Consider the following 13,809-nt stretch of genomic DNA (forward strand, 5'->3'; position numbering starts at 1 on the left):
GAGTGATGTGCTGGATGAAAGTCATGTATTTTTTTACCTTGAGCGGACTTTATTGTTCATTATACTACAGTATGTGACTGGTTCATAGCATTTAATATTGCTGCAAATCGTTTTTGCATTAGTTGGTTTAAAGCCCGCTGCTTCTCATACAGAGACTAAAGAGTGCCTTGAGTGACGATTTGACACACCGAGGGCTGTGACAAAGCATTGTACTTGATGGTTTGTGAAAGAAACCAGTCTGGACTTTAACCCATGAACAGTTACGTTGTGTATTATAGAATGCACGACCAAACCAGAGGTTTTGGCAAAAGGGCACCACCTGTGCACCAATGAGATGTACAAAATGCATACAAGGCTGTGCTTTTATTTTGTTAAAATTAAGCTACAAACCAGTGTTTAAACCATAACCTGTTTTTACCCTCCCTTTACTCCTTTTTATACCTTCCTCATTTTCTTCAGTTTTTTTTTTTGCACACTTCCCGTCCTCCCTCCTTTACTCCTTACCTCCTTCATCCCTCCCTTCACCCTGACTTTCTCTGTTCCTCCCTCTCCCTCTGCTTTAGGCCTTTAGGTTGTAAAAATTAATCTTCATAAAAGGAAAAAAAAGTTTCTTCTTTCATCTCCCTTGGTCCTCCTTCACAAAGACACACATTCAGACACACGCACACACACTCTCTCTCACTTTTAAATTAAACTGATAAAATTCTCTTTCTAGTTGGCCTTGACAACGACCTGCGCTCTCAGAAACACACACAAATGCACACACACACACACACACACACACACACACCTTGGCACTGGCCACACATCTCACATAAATAAGCAATGGTGAAGGGAATAAAAAAAAGTGATGAGGGGGAAGAAAAACGGAGGAAAAAAATAGAAAAGTTGAATTAAAAAAAAAGTTGAAATAAAGGACGTGTGTTCCAGAGTTTCTGTCCGGCCTTGCTGAAACAATATGAAGAGATTAAAACACTAATAAGAAGTTCAAACAGCCGTCACAGCCGTCACCCATCATCAGCAGAGATACAAAAAAAATAAGCCCTAGATGACACTGACAGGTCTCTGCACACACACACACACACACACACACACACACTGCTTCTTCTCTCAGTCTCTAACCATCTGGTTAACTTATCAGCCCTCTCTCTCTAGCAGTTGCTGCAGCAACCAAAGCAAACAGCGGCTGGGGGCTGCCACACAGTACAATGCCTCTCTGTCTTTCTCTCCTTCTTCGTTCACTCTCTGTGTACTCCCTCAGTCCCTTAATCCCTCCATCCCTTGCTCCCTCGGCCCGTCACTCCCTCTCTGCATCATTTCTCCTCTCTCCCTTCCCTTTCTCGACTTTTCCTCCCTGCCTTTCCAGTCGAGGAGAGGTTCCTCCATCTTTCTTCCTTGCTTTGCTTACTTTCTCTCTCTCTCTCTCTCTCTCTCTCTCTCTCTCTCTCTCTCTCTCTCTCTCTCTCTCTCTCTCTATGTCTCTCTCTTTTTAATTCCTTTTCTTTCTCTCTTAGGTGTTCTCACTTTCTTTCCCTCCCTGACTGTCTTTCTCCCAACGGCAACTCAGCCAATCAGGCTACCAAATTGAATTCCTGTTTCTGCTTTCTACATGAAATGGAGAAAGAGTTATGGTTTTTCACAAAAAGAGTGAAACAGAAAGAATGTGCTGTGTGTCTAAATGTGTTTGAGGGGAAGATGTGAATACTGACATTATTAGCATTGATTCTTACTGTGCTTCTTCCCCTCTTTGTCTTTGCTAAATAAACTTTAAGTCTGATAACATTCAGGTGAGCGTTTTTGTGTTAGGGTTTGGGATTTAACCTTTTTAAGAAGTCAGAGTTCATTAATTAGATGTTTAATCTGGAGGAGTTATCATTATTATTCACTGCTTTGTCAGTGACTGTTTGCACAATATGGCTTTACATCTCAGATTTACTGAACTGTAAAAAAAAATGGATTTAAAAGGCACCGACCCTCAGAGTGTTCTTTTCTTCTTTTTCTTCTAGTGTTGCAGAAGGACAAAGGTGTGCGTGTGTGAGTGTGTGTGTGTGTGTGTGATCAAATGTGAAGTTCTTTTGTTTTGTTCAAAGCAGATCATCGAAATGATGCAGCTTCTTTTTAAATATGAGAATAATTGAGCATGTAATGGGTCACTGATCACTGTTTTGCTCTGTGACAAACAAAATAAAGTGCTTTCTGAAGTCTGAAAACTTATTTTAACTCTCTGAGAGCCACAGGACTGCCGGTGATTTTGATCTTATTGCCTTAATGTGGTACATAAAAAAAAAGAATAAAAAAAAAATAAAAATAAAAAATATATATATATATACACACACACACACATATATATACATATATACATATATGTATATATACGTATATATTGTATATATATATACATATATATATGTATATGTGTATTTATATTATTTTTTATTTTTATTTTTTATTTTAATGTAACATTGTGGACATATAACAACCTGTAACCTATCTTTTGATTCTTGGTTAAAACAATGATCTGTTGATGTTTATGAATCAAACTTGAAGGTATAACCAGTCAGTGGTGCGGGAAAAATGGCTTAAAATTATAATTGAATGCCGTCATGTTTTTGGCGAATCGTGAATCGTTCATTCACTGATGCCATGATGATGCCAACTCCAATAAACCTTGCTGGTTGTTTACATTTTTCAGCTGCTTGTCTCAGGTTGGGCACAGATAACTGGTTTCGAATAGTCTGATTAAAAAAGAATCTTTACTTTTTTTGTGTGAAAAATCTCTGTTCTGCTCATCAGTTCCTAAACACTACACTTTAGTGCTCTTTCTGGACCAGGCAAAGCTTAATCTACACGTTAAACTGTATGAAGCTGGTATGAATAAATATTAATTGACTAAACAGGTTTTTAATTTTTTTTTTTGTGAAATATTCATGTGACCTATTTTGATCTTGCTTCTCAAAGAAAACCAAAATCCAGAACTGTTAAAAACCAGAATAATTGAGCAGATCGGCACCAAAATCGTTTAAATCCAAACCACGGACAACTCTAAACCTGGCTGAGACACAAATATAGCACGACAAGCAAGAAAGTTCACCGACTAGAAGACTGATGTGATGAACCTCTCCATAAATCAGAGTGTGTCACATTGCTACAACTTTGTATGATTGCTTGAAGCTATGGAGGTCTTTAAATGTATTAAGAAGTTTTCCTGTTTTTGTAAGTGTGTGTATGATCCTAGCTGCACTGCACCACTGTGCTTTGCATATTTGCATGAGCATACAAGTGTGATTCTCTGCTGCCCTTGCCGAAGGCAGTGTACGTGCATGTGTGTGTGCGTGTGTGTGTGTGTGTGTGTGTTTGTGTGTGTGTGTGTGCAAGTGATGGATGTGTTAGGTGAGCAGGTTAATCTCCTGCTAATGTAGATGAATTGTCCACAGCCCATGTTACACAAAAAGTGCAAACACACACCCACGCACATGGATGAATGATCCTAATCGCAAAGAGCATTAGACACACACCCACACACGCTTACTGTAGATAAATTGTCACTGTACCGCGCAAAGAGCACGGAGCTATGCAGGGTGAAGGGTACCGGGCAGCCAGCGAGGGGGAGCTGCATTTGCATGTGTGTGTTTTTGAAGAAAAACAAAAGAATGTCAAACTATCTTCTCCACAGGGATTCACTTTTATGTATTTGTTCTCTGCTTACACTCACTGCTTCCTGTTTGAATTTAGCCATCATTCCTTGTATTACTCTTTCTACTGTTAAAAAATACAGAAATGAGCACGGACACACACACACATAAACACACACACACATGCTGTGACTCATTGCGGCTAGTTTCTTCTGTCAAAGAGCACCCACTCTGGGACCTGGTGACTGTCAGTGGCGTGTGTGTGTGTCAGAGTGTCAGAGGCCACAGGAGTAAGACTTAATTTGGACGCTGAGCTGAGACCTCCTCTGGGTTTTACAGACGGACAGACAGACAACAGTCGGACTTTGAAGTCGCTCCGCTCGACTGCACAGAGCTGCCAACAAGCGGGCATCCTGCCACCTGTTGATGATCCCACAGAAAACCTCATCAACACTGCCAGGAGCCGCTGGCCTCGAGCCAATCACTGCAGGCAAACCCACAACCCCAACGCTACTCATCTTTGTGTTTGCTGAGCAACAGTTAGTCATCTCTGCGAGCGAGTGAAATTCACACCGCGTCACAATAAAAAGCGTTAAATTGACAGAAATTAGACGGGAAAGGTTTATTTTATGGGGAACGAAACCATAACTTGATGCTGCTTTTCTTCAAATTGATTTTGATCTGCAAGTTATTATTTTGTCTTGAGTAGGTGGTTGGTGGTTGTTGAAGTGATGAGGTCACTGAAGTTCACCCACCATTACTTTAGCACTGCATCTCAGACTGTGTTGATGTGCAGGTGTTTTCCTTTAATTATTTAGTTGAAGCCATTTCCCCCCAACTGTGTTTATTGGTTTTCTCAACAACAACAGACACAACACATTAGACCATACAGATGACAAAACTGAAAATAGTTAGTGAAACAATTTTGTGACACAAGATATGCATACAGTAAAGGGTAATTGAGAGCTATATATATATATATATATATATATATATATAATATATATATATGTAATATCAACAAAACTTAGGTTCTCAGCTAACTGAAAAAAATTGTTTGAAGACAAAAACAGATTTTTTTCCAGTTTCTGCAGCTGTTTTGATGATTAATTTATTGTTCAATGAGCAGATCGAACACATCCAATTCTTGAGATTTTGTAGCGCAAATGATGTATTACTGAATCATCTTAAACTGAATATCTTTGTGTTTTGGAATGACAAAAAAAATGAAATCACATCAGTTTCAAATTTGACATTGTTGACATTTTATAAGCCAAACGATTAATCAAGAAATTAATTGGCAGATGAATCGATAATGAAAATAATCGTTAGCAGCACTATCATAACTCTAAAAGAAGATTGAAATGGAAGTTGTTTGATTCTAATTGAAGATTACGGTTTAACATCCTCCATTTTATTAAAATATTCATTTTTATGCCAAATTTGATCTTAATGCATTGTGTTGTCAGCAAATATATAATCCTATTTCACACATCCTACAGGGCACTAAGATCACATCAGGACTAAATGGGGGCTGCAAATATTGGCTGCAGCTTCTCTTTGGAAGTCAAAGTTGAAACTTAAAAATAAATCTGCTAAGAAAGCTTCTTTCTTACCTTGACAAATCATATTGGATAGGTGGTGATTTAAAAACCTCAACACCTCAATGACCCAGATATATTTTTTAATTTTTTCAGATATGTTTTTTAATCCCTTCTGAATTATTTTGATTTGAATAGCAAATAATTCTAAAAGTAAAGTAAAGAAAATATTTTTTTAAAAGAACGCTGCTGCACATCAAAACACAAAAGGTGGTGAGGCGAAGGTGGTTTTGAACTAATGTAAATGAGTTCATGAAATATTGAAAGAAATGCTTGAGATTCACAACCACCTGAAAGATTTTTAGGAAATATGGTTGACTAATACAACTGCTTTAATTTGCTTTGTATCAGATATGACTGAAGAATCACATGTTAGAGGGAAAGAAAGGGACAAAAATGGCACCAAGGTCTCTACAGATTTTACTTATTCATCCTTTCTACATCCTTCTTACATTTCGCATTTCCACCCCATATCTCTCCTCTATTCTGTTGCTCTTTGCTACAGATGGTCACAGGTCCCTTCAGGCCATCTCTGAGTGGGTTACCGAGTTTATCCTCTCTGACTTGTTGTGTGCATGCTGCAATGTGCCTTAAATTGCTATAATCTTTCAATATTGAAATGCTGAATAATTCTGATCCAAAATGGTTGGATGAAATGTTGAATATGGAAAATGGAGAAGAAATGGAAAAACAATCAGTGCATTTACATGCACAGTTTAATCAAGCTATGCTTAAAATTCGATTTTTGCGTCTAATCTGACTTTTGTCCTTGTCCCAGGTTACATGCAAATGTACATGAAACATGAAAATTGAATAACTGACGGGAACGTGTCCTCCTCCTCAACACCAGGTGGCGATATGAATCATTTCAGCAGGTCAATACGGTGCCCTTTCCAGTTGACCTATTACATCATAATAAACAAGTGGAGAAATGCAGGAAACCAGCATTTTTGAACAACAAGATGAATAAATAAAAAAAATAATCATACAGCTAACAGACAATAACGGCGGATGCTGTTGGAGGGCTACAAAAGTAGCCTGTCTTCGCTTCGACACTTTGTGCCGTCGCTTGTATCCTTCTTCTGCGACCGGCTTTCTTGGATGGTTTTGTTCCCGGGTCGTAAGCCAGCGCGGGGGGGCTGGGTCGGTGGAGCATGTGGAGCATGTGGAGCATGCGCACATGTGTTGTCTTGTCATACATCCCGGCAAAAATCCTATTCTAATCACATTATCTGGGTGTCTTAATCGGAGTTGGAGAACTCCAACATTAGTCGGACTAACACGTTTACATGCACTTCAGTTATAGTCGGATTAAGACAATAATTCGTTTTTTTATCAAGTGTCATGTAAACATACTGACTGTAGCAGCTGTTTGTAAGGGCATTACATGTAAAAAGAAAATTGTGGAAATGCATTTTTACAGCTACCCCATATTTTATGTGCACAGTATTTCTCACTGTTTTGCGCATATAATAAGATGCTGGTCCATGGTCCAAGAGTCTATCAAAAAATAAAAAATATATTCAGAACAATGCAAAACAAATATATTCAGAACAATATTCAGAACAATCTGGAACAGCATCATTTCAGTCTCATCCTCCTGTGTTTCCTTCAGGAAAGAGTTTTACTGCTCGCCCCAAAATTTTCAAACTCCAAAGCCTCAGATCGGATGACTTTTTGACCCTTTGCACCTCCAGCACTGAGCTGTGAGTCTGTACTGCAACACATTGTGCCTACAGCTTAGATGCCCCCCAGCGTTGAAACAAACCTCCATGTTCGATTCTTTTAGACGATGCTTCAATACTTTGTAAAACTTTTTTTTACCATTTCTATTTTGTTATGTGCTCCCATGCACTTATTTATGATCATTTGATTTTAATCATTTCTATTTAATTGTGTCTATAAAACAAACTTCTTCCTTCTCATGCTCTTTCACTATAATTTTTAAATGGCAGCATAATGAAAAATACATGTATATAATATTAGTCCCTCCTGTTGTTGCTTCAATTGCCCATGCTTCACTGAATGCTTACCGTATGTTCGCAGAGCAGATGTTCTGCAGAATGGATGTGCAAGCGACTGAATTTTTTTTTACACCTGAAGTACATTTACAGCGTAGGGTTGTGTGAGTCACAGGGAGAACTGTGAGCTTTTTCATTTTGGGATTGTGTGAGATTGCTTCTTCTTTAGTTTTTGGACCTGGCCCAACACTGTGAAACTTTTTCATCAAGTTTGTGTAATATCGATTCGTTAAAATCTCCAGACTACAGTAGGCTTTGAAAGTGATAAGCAGCAGCTGGTACTGGCAAAATAAATGTCGACAGGGTTATCGAAATGCCTATATGATACACAGTTGTAGTTTATTTAAAACTAATTTATAGTCACTTTATTATGTTTTTTCTGCCTGCAAGAAATATGGCAAAGAAGTTAAATTGCACCAACTGTGTCTCATTAGTGTTGTGTTGCAGCTCGGCTAGTATTGCCGTATAGCTGGGTATTTAGAGAAGCTGGTGGTATGATTTCCAATCCCGTCAGAATAAAGCAGTACTCATTTAGTCTATTTAAACTGGTAATCATGCTGTTTTTGTGTAATGCACAGCAGCAGCCACCAGAGGGCAGTCTCTAGGCAGATAAGATGAGAAACATTACGACTTTCAGAACTTTTAAAGCTAAAATTACTCTGTACCTGTTTGGGTTTAATCCTGATGATAAAGGTGAGCTAACAAACAGGGACCAAGCTACTCTTTGGGCAATTTCTATTTTCATTTTTTCGTTCTTCTGAGGCAGTCTAAACTTGCAGCGAGCAGCCGTGAGCTGGGGGACAGCAGAGAGTTAAAGTACTTAATTTGTCATTGTTACAGGAACAATGAGACAGCAGAGCATCTCAAGAAAGTGGGCAGATGGTGCTGCTGATATAGATGTGGACAGTTCAGTTAAAGTTATGTCAGATGGGGGGGGGGTAGCGGGGGAAAGACAGCATTAAGACAGCAGCATATTTTAACATCACACTTGATGAATTAAAGATTTATACAAAAATACAGTCATATAATGTATACCTAGGTGAATCATAAAGGTGTCATAAAGGTATGAAAAAAAGATGCTGTCCAGGCCCATTCCCTGAAAGCTCTATATATGTTGTGCTTTCTGTAGACTGGGCACAAGACATTTTTGGCTTGAGCACGATGAAATCACTGTTCTCTTCGTTCATTATATTAAAACAGTCAATTTCCAAAAAACATTCTAACAAATACCTAAACCCGAAATGCAGCCTCCCTTGACATTTTCAAAAAACTTCTCAAGCACCATCTCTTCACAAAGGCTTTTGGACTCCCTTAACCCCTCAACCTGTCATCAGTGCCCAATTTTTAAGTTATGCCTACTGTATTGTATTGTATTGTAAAGTGTCCTTGGGTTTCTTAAAAGGCGCTAAATTCTATCACATCTTTTCTCTGAATAACCCTGTTCATTGAGTTCAGAAAGTCATCCTCGGTAAAAATCCTCCTGCTGGTTGTTGTCGAGGCATTTATTTCATGCATACAGGCAAAGCTGCATCATTCTGGTGGAGTGTCATAGTTAGTTGTAAGGTGTTGCACCATATATATGCAAGCATGTATCCTTCATATTCTCATCTCTCTCTTGCTTTGTTTGTCTCTCGCCCTCCCTCCCTGTAGCTCTCTTTCCACAAATTATTTATAAAAAAACGCTATAGAGCTGAATTTTATTATCTGATTCAAAGTTTTCAACAACTTTTCCCCTCCTTTCTCTCTCACTCTTCAGCCCCTCTCTCTTTCTCCGTCTGTCTTCTCATTTAATTTCCATTTCAAATCCTGCCTCTTATTCCAGAGACCCCCTCGACACACGCACACACATTTTTATTTTTACTTTTTGCATTTTTAATGGTTTGCTCCCCATAAGGGGGACGTTCTCTCATATTAATTCCCCAGCCTTTAACCTGAACCGTAACCATCCCTTATCTTTACTGAACGCTCATTGTAACCCCAACCCCTAATCTTAAAATAGGCTCCGCATTTCATCTTGGGGAGATGGAGGAAAAACATACACATGCACACACACACAAACAGACAGCCCAAGGCCGTAAAGTAGTAAATTCTGGGTCAAGGCAGCAAGGTGACAGAGCAGATAAATTCACCAGAAACCTGCTCAAAACTTGAATGACCTACACACATACTACATGACACATGAAGACAAACACCACATACACACCCACCCACCCTGTTCATCCTGTAAATAATGTGTGTATGTAAATTCCTGCTTACTCTAGGTATATGCACTCTTGTAGAAATACACATGACTAAAGGTTGCCAGAGAATAAGGAGTTATAGGTTTGGAAGGTTGTTCATAATAGAAAACATGCTGTGGGGAAGATGGATCAGCAGAACTCGTATCAAACTTTGGCCATGAGCTACGAGCCCTTTACTCCTCATGTATTTACTGCCATGCAGTAAGTAACCCTCTGACGCTCGGACGAGCTCAAGGTCGGCTCTGTACAGCACCTGGAATGAACTCATGTCTCAGATCATCATTTTAGTTAATCTTTATTGCTGCGTTTTGGGATTTACAGCCAGGGACCAATTTTAGCCTCCCAGCTCCAGCAGATTCAGTCAGCAATCTGTCTTTGATGCGTGGAGGACAGCAACACTTGGTTATCTGCATGGAACAGGCTTTCCACTCCAACAGACAGTGGCTTCAGAAGGAAAAGGGGGTTTTAGATTGGTCTAGCTGCACTGTTAACTCATTTACATAAACACTGGGCATCGCTGGAGACAGTGATGGACACTTTCTTCTCTGAGTGAAGACTGCATCAAGAAGAATTTTGATTGCACGCACATTTGTTTTCCTACCACAAATATTTACACTTCGACATGCCAAAATGAGTCAAATTATTCTTTTTTTTTTAAATTAAATGTGGAAAAAAGGACAGTCTTGTTTGCTAATGAGGGTGTGGAGGGTGTGGACGCGGTCAATTGTGCAACATTCTGAGCACATTTTTACTCGAGACGTGCTCATTAAGGATGTTGATCAGTCTGTTGTTTATATTGCTGCTTAATAACTTCCCCAGACTGCTGCTCGCAGATCTACCTCAGTAATTACTCAGGTTCAATTGTCTCCACTCTTACAAAATGGGGATATAAACCCTTGACGCCAGATGTCGAGAATAAAAAAAAGGCAGCTCAGCCGAATGCTAGGTTGAATATCATGAGTGTAGCAGCATGCAAATTCATTTAGCTGCTCATAAGCATCTCATTAACGCCATTAGAACCACTCAGTTGCTCTGATTTCAGCACATTCATCCTCACGGCCAGGTATGAAATTGGAAAGTCGAGGAGGTTTTTAAATATTTCAAATAGCAATACTGGTATACTTTTGGTTTCTTGATTTAATACCTGTGTCGAGAATGCAGGTTTTCCAGTTAAAAGACAACTTCATCGGTTTGAACAACTGTTCGTTTAAAACATATTTTTCTTTTATACGACTGGGAGATACCATACATATATTACTGATTACCTTGTACCATCTGTTTTGGCCTCAGACTACTTTAACATTAATTATTTTTAGTCTCCATCAGCCTCCATCTGGGGTTAATGGCCAGTCATACAGTAAGAACATAACCTTCAATACGTTCTGATTCTGCATTACCAGGATCTTGTATAGTGCTCATATTTCTGTTTGTTACACTTTTTTCTCCCTTTATGACATTAGCTCATATTACAACATTTAAAAATGAGGGAATGTCATTTAAAGTGGTATGCTGAAATGGGAACTTTGCATGTAATTTGTAACCACAGCGGGTAAAAAAAGGACAACTATTTGTTTATTCCTGTTTATTGATTAGTGTAAGATTGGTGAATGGTTGGTACAGTTAATGATTTCAACTCTGATATGTTTTCACCTTTTAGCACCGCCAAAATTACCAGATGGACTAATTACTCTGTACTGTTATTGGCTAAAACGCAGCTTTGCACCCCTTAAAATCAAGCTTGGGAACCAGTGGCCTATATGAATGGAATAAATAGGCTAAATTAAACAACAGATCTGTTGGGGATTGAAGTTCTGCTGCAGTGTCATAACTAAACGCTATGTTAACCTTGTTGATATGGCACACTGATTAAGAAGAAAATGTAAAAATGGCGCTCAATCTTAAAAAGGTTGCTGACCCCTGGTCTAAAGCAGCAGTGTGAGGTGTGAAACAGGTGCAGCTAACTGTGATTATAAAGATTATGGTGATTATGGGTTAGCTCTAGTGCACTTACAAGAGAGAAATAAGAGTTTTAAGCTCATTATTTGGATGGAAACACGACTCTCAGGAGTCACAGGGAGGAGATTTTTCACCAAATTTGCTCCCTGAGTTCCATGTGTTGTTAAATAATGTATAAAGGTACTTTCAGTTGCCAGACATAGCTGGGTGATTAATCAAATTTTATTTTCAATTATGATTTTGGCTCCCAAAAGATCATCAAGATAGGATGATTATTGTGCCACATTCAGTTTCACAATTATGCTTGTTTTGTCATTCTGTCTTGTTTTATAACTCCAGCACACTCCTTCCTTCAAAGTGGTGCAATTTTGCCAGTTTTTACTGAGTTACTGACTAGAATATGTTGAATATATGTGTAGTTGTTTTTAATAGAATGTGGTAGGGCACTACATGTTTGATCTGCTGCAATTTATATATTGTATTATTTTTATGAATTTAATTTATGTTTAGTAGTTTTCAGTTGGTTGTAGACATGTCCTAATGTTTTAATGATCCTATTTATTTAAATCTATTTTTATCATTTTGATTTAGATGTCCAAACATATTTGTATATTATAAACTATGTTTGTATTCATCTAATTCTTTAACAATTTTTTCGACTTGTTTTTCAGTTTATACAAGTTCAACAAAATCCACTGTTAAAAAGACTTATTTTAGCACAATGTTTCCAAAGTCAGCGACTAATTGTGTTAGATAATCATGATCTCAATGTTGACCAAAAATAATAATGATTATGATATTTGCCCTGATGGAACAGCCCTGATATCAGCAGTGATATACGTGGAAAACAAATGTGTACATTGGCAGTGAACAGCTTGAAGAAATAATTGCTTCCTTGTTATGTTAATTTAAAATAATCCGGGGCAGCGTCACGTATCCTACCAAATGTATTTGCTAATGCAAATTAGTGTATATGAACATCATTTTTATGAAACAGGGTTGAAATAATTCACGCTTTGTATGAGAGTGAAGTGGGAAAGTAATGAAGTAGTCTTTATGACTGAACTTTGGGAGTTGATATTCAGTATCTGTTGAATTGCTATCATTGCAATTTAGTTTACCCTGCATTCCTCCTTCTCTCTCATTAGCTGCTTTAACTGCTCCATCTTATTTCATTTTATTACTATTCAAGGTATAAAGTCTCCTCAATTTACGGTTCTGTTTGAATGCAATACAAAGAAAGAATGAATGCAGAATTGATGTTGAATACTCATGAGGTGGATGATGGGAGAAGGGGAAGGAAATTCAGAGATGGAGAAAATGAGAAAGTGAAATCGAGAAACGGGACGAGTGCGTGTTTTCCATTTTAAACTATCAACTCCACATTTCCGTGAGGTCGGGACAACATTTGACTTTGATATCGGGGCTGCTTGGAAGGAATTTGAGATGTTTTTCTCCGTCACGTAATGGTAGCTCACATGTGCAGCTGAAAGCTTTTGCCTCTGAGAGAACAAATTAATTTGGTTTAGTTTATTTATCTGTGCAGCTGAGTAGGCAGCGGGGAAAGATTGTGCCACACAAAGCAAGCAAAACATAATACAAGTTCAATAATTCAATTAACCTTTCCACGCTCAGTGTCTCCTCCTTTTCCAAATATTCTCTTTCTCTTTGGTAATACTGTAATTATCAAACTAACTGGAGATGAAGCACCTGAAAACAAGCGAACAACAGAAAGACAAGAAGCAACAGAGTGAAAGAATGAAGTCAGTGAGAGTCAAGAAACTGGATGGTTTAAGGACACAGAAATGTTTAAAAAAGTTTCTCCAATGGTTAGTTCAGTGCTTTGAAAGTGCAATACAGAAAACAGTACAAGCTCTTTTTTGCACATTTTCAAACGGTCAAGTTCGGCAGAGTTACAATGACACTGTGGGAGAGAAAACGAGAGGAGGAAACAATAGTATAACTCCGTCTGCAAACCATGAACTGTCAGGTTTCATATATCCAGATTAAAACCACTTTGTCTCCTATAGTCATGAATTACTAACGACTTTATGAATAATTAATAACAGTGAAAAGTCTGTTTCTTTTGATCAATTGAGAACAATCGCATTTAGAGTTACCATTTTCCTCCACTGCTCTTTCAGTGTATTGTCCCTCTCTTCTTTTCTCTCTTCCTCTTTTCTGTCTTGTTTCCCTCATTCTCTCTATTCAATCTGTCGGCTCAATTCAATCTAGCTTAGTTGTATTGAATTTATTTCAACATTCTACCTTGGCCTGAGTGCCACAAGTATGCTGAAATGGCTTTTGAAATTCTTGAACATACTTATGCTGTATATGTGGAGTTTAAAGCAGGACAACT

Source organism: Centropristis striata, chromosome 14, assembly GCF_030273125.1.
Source record: "Centropristis striata isolate RG_2023a ecotype Rhode Island chromosome 14, C.striata_1.0, whole genome shotgun sequence".
Classification (NCBI taxonomy): Eukaryota; Metazoa; Chordata; class Actinopteri; order Perciformes; family Serranidae; genus Centropristis; species Centropristis striata.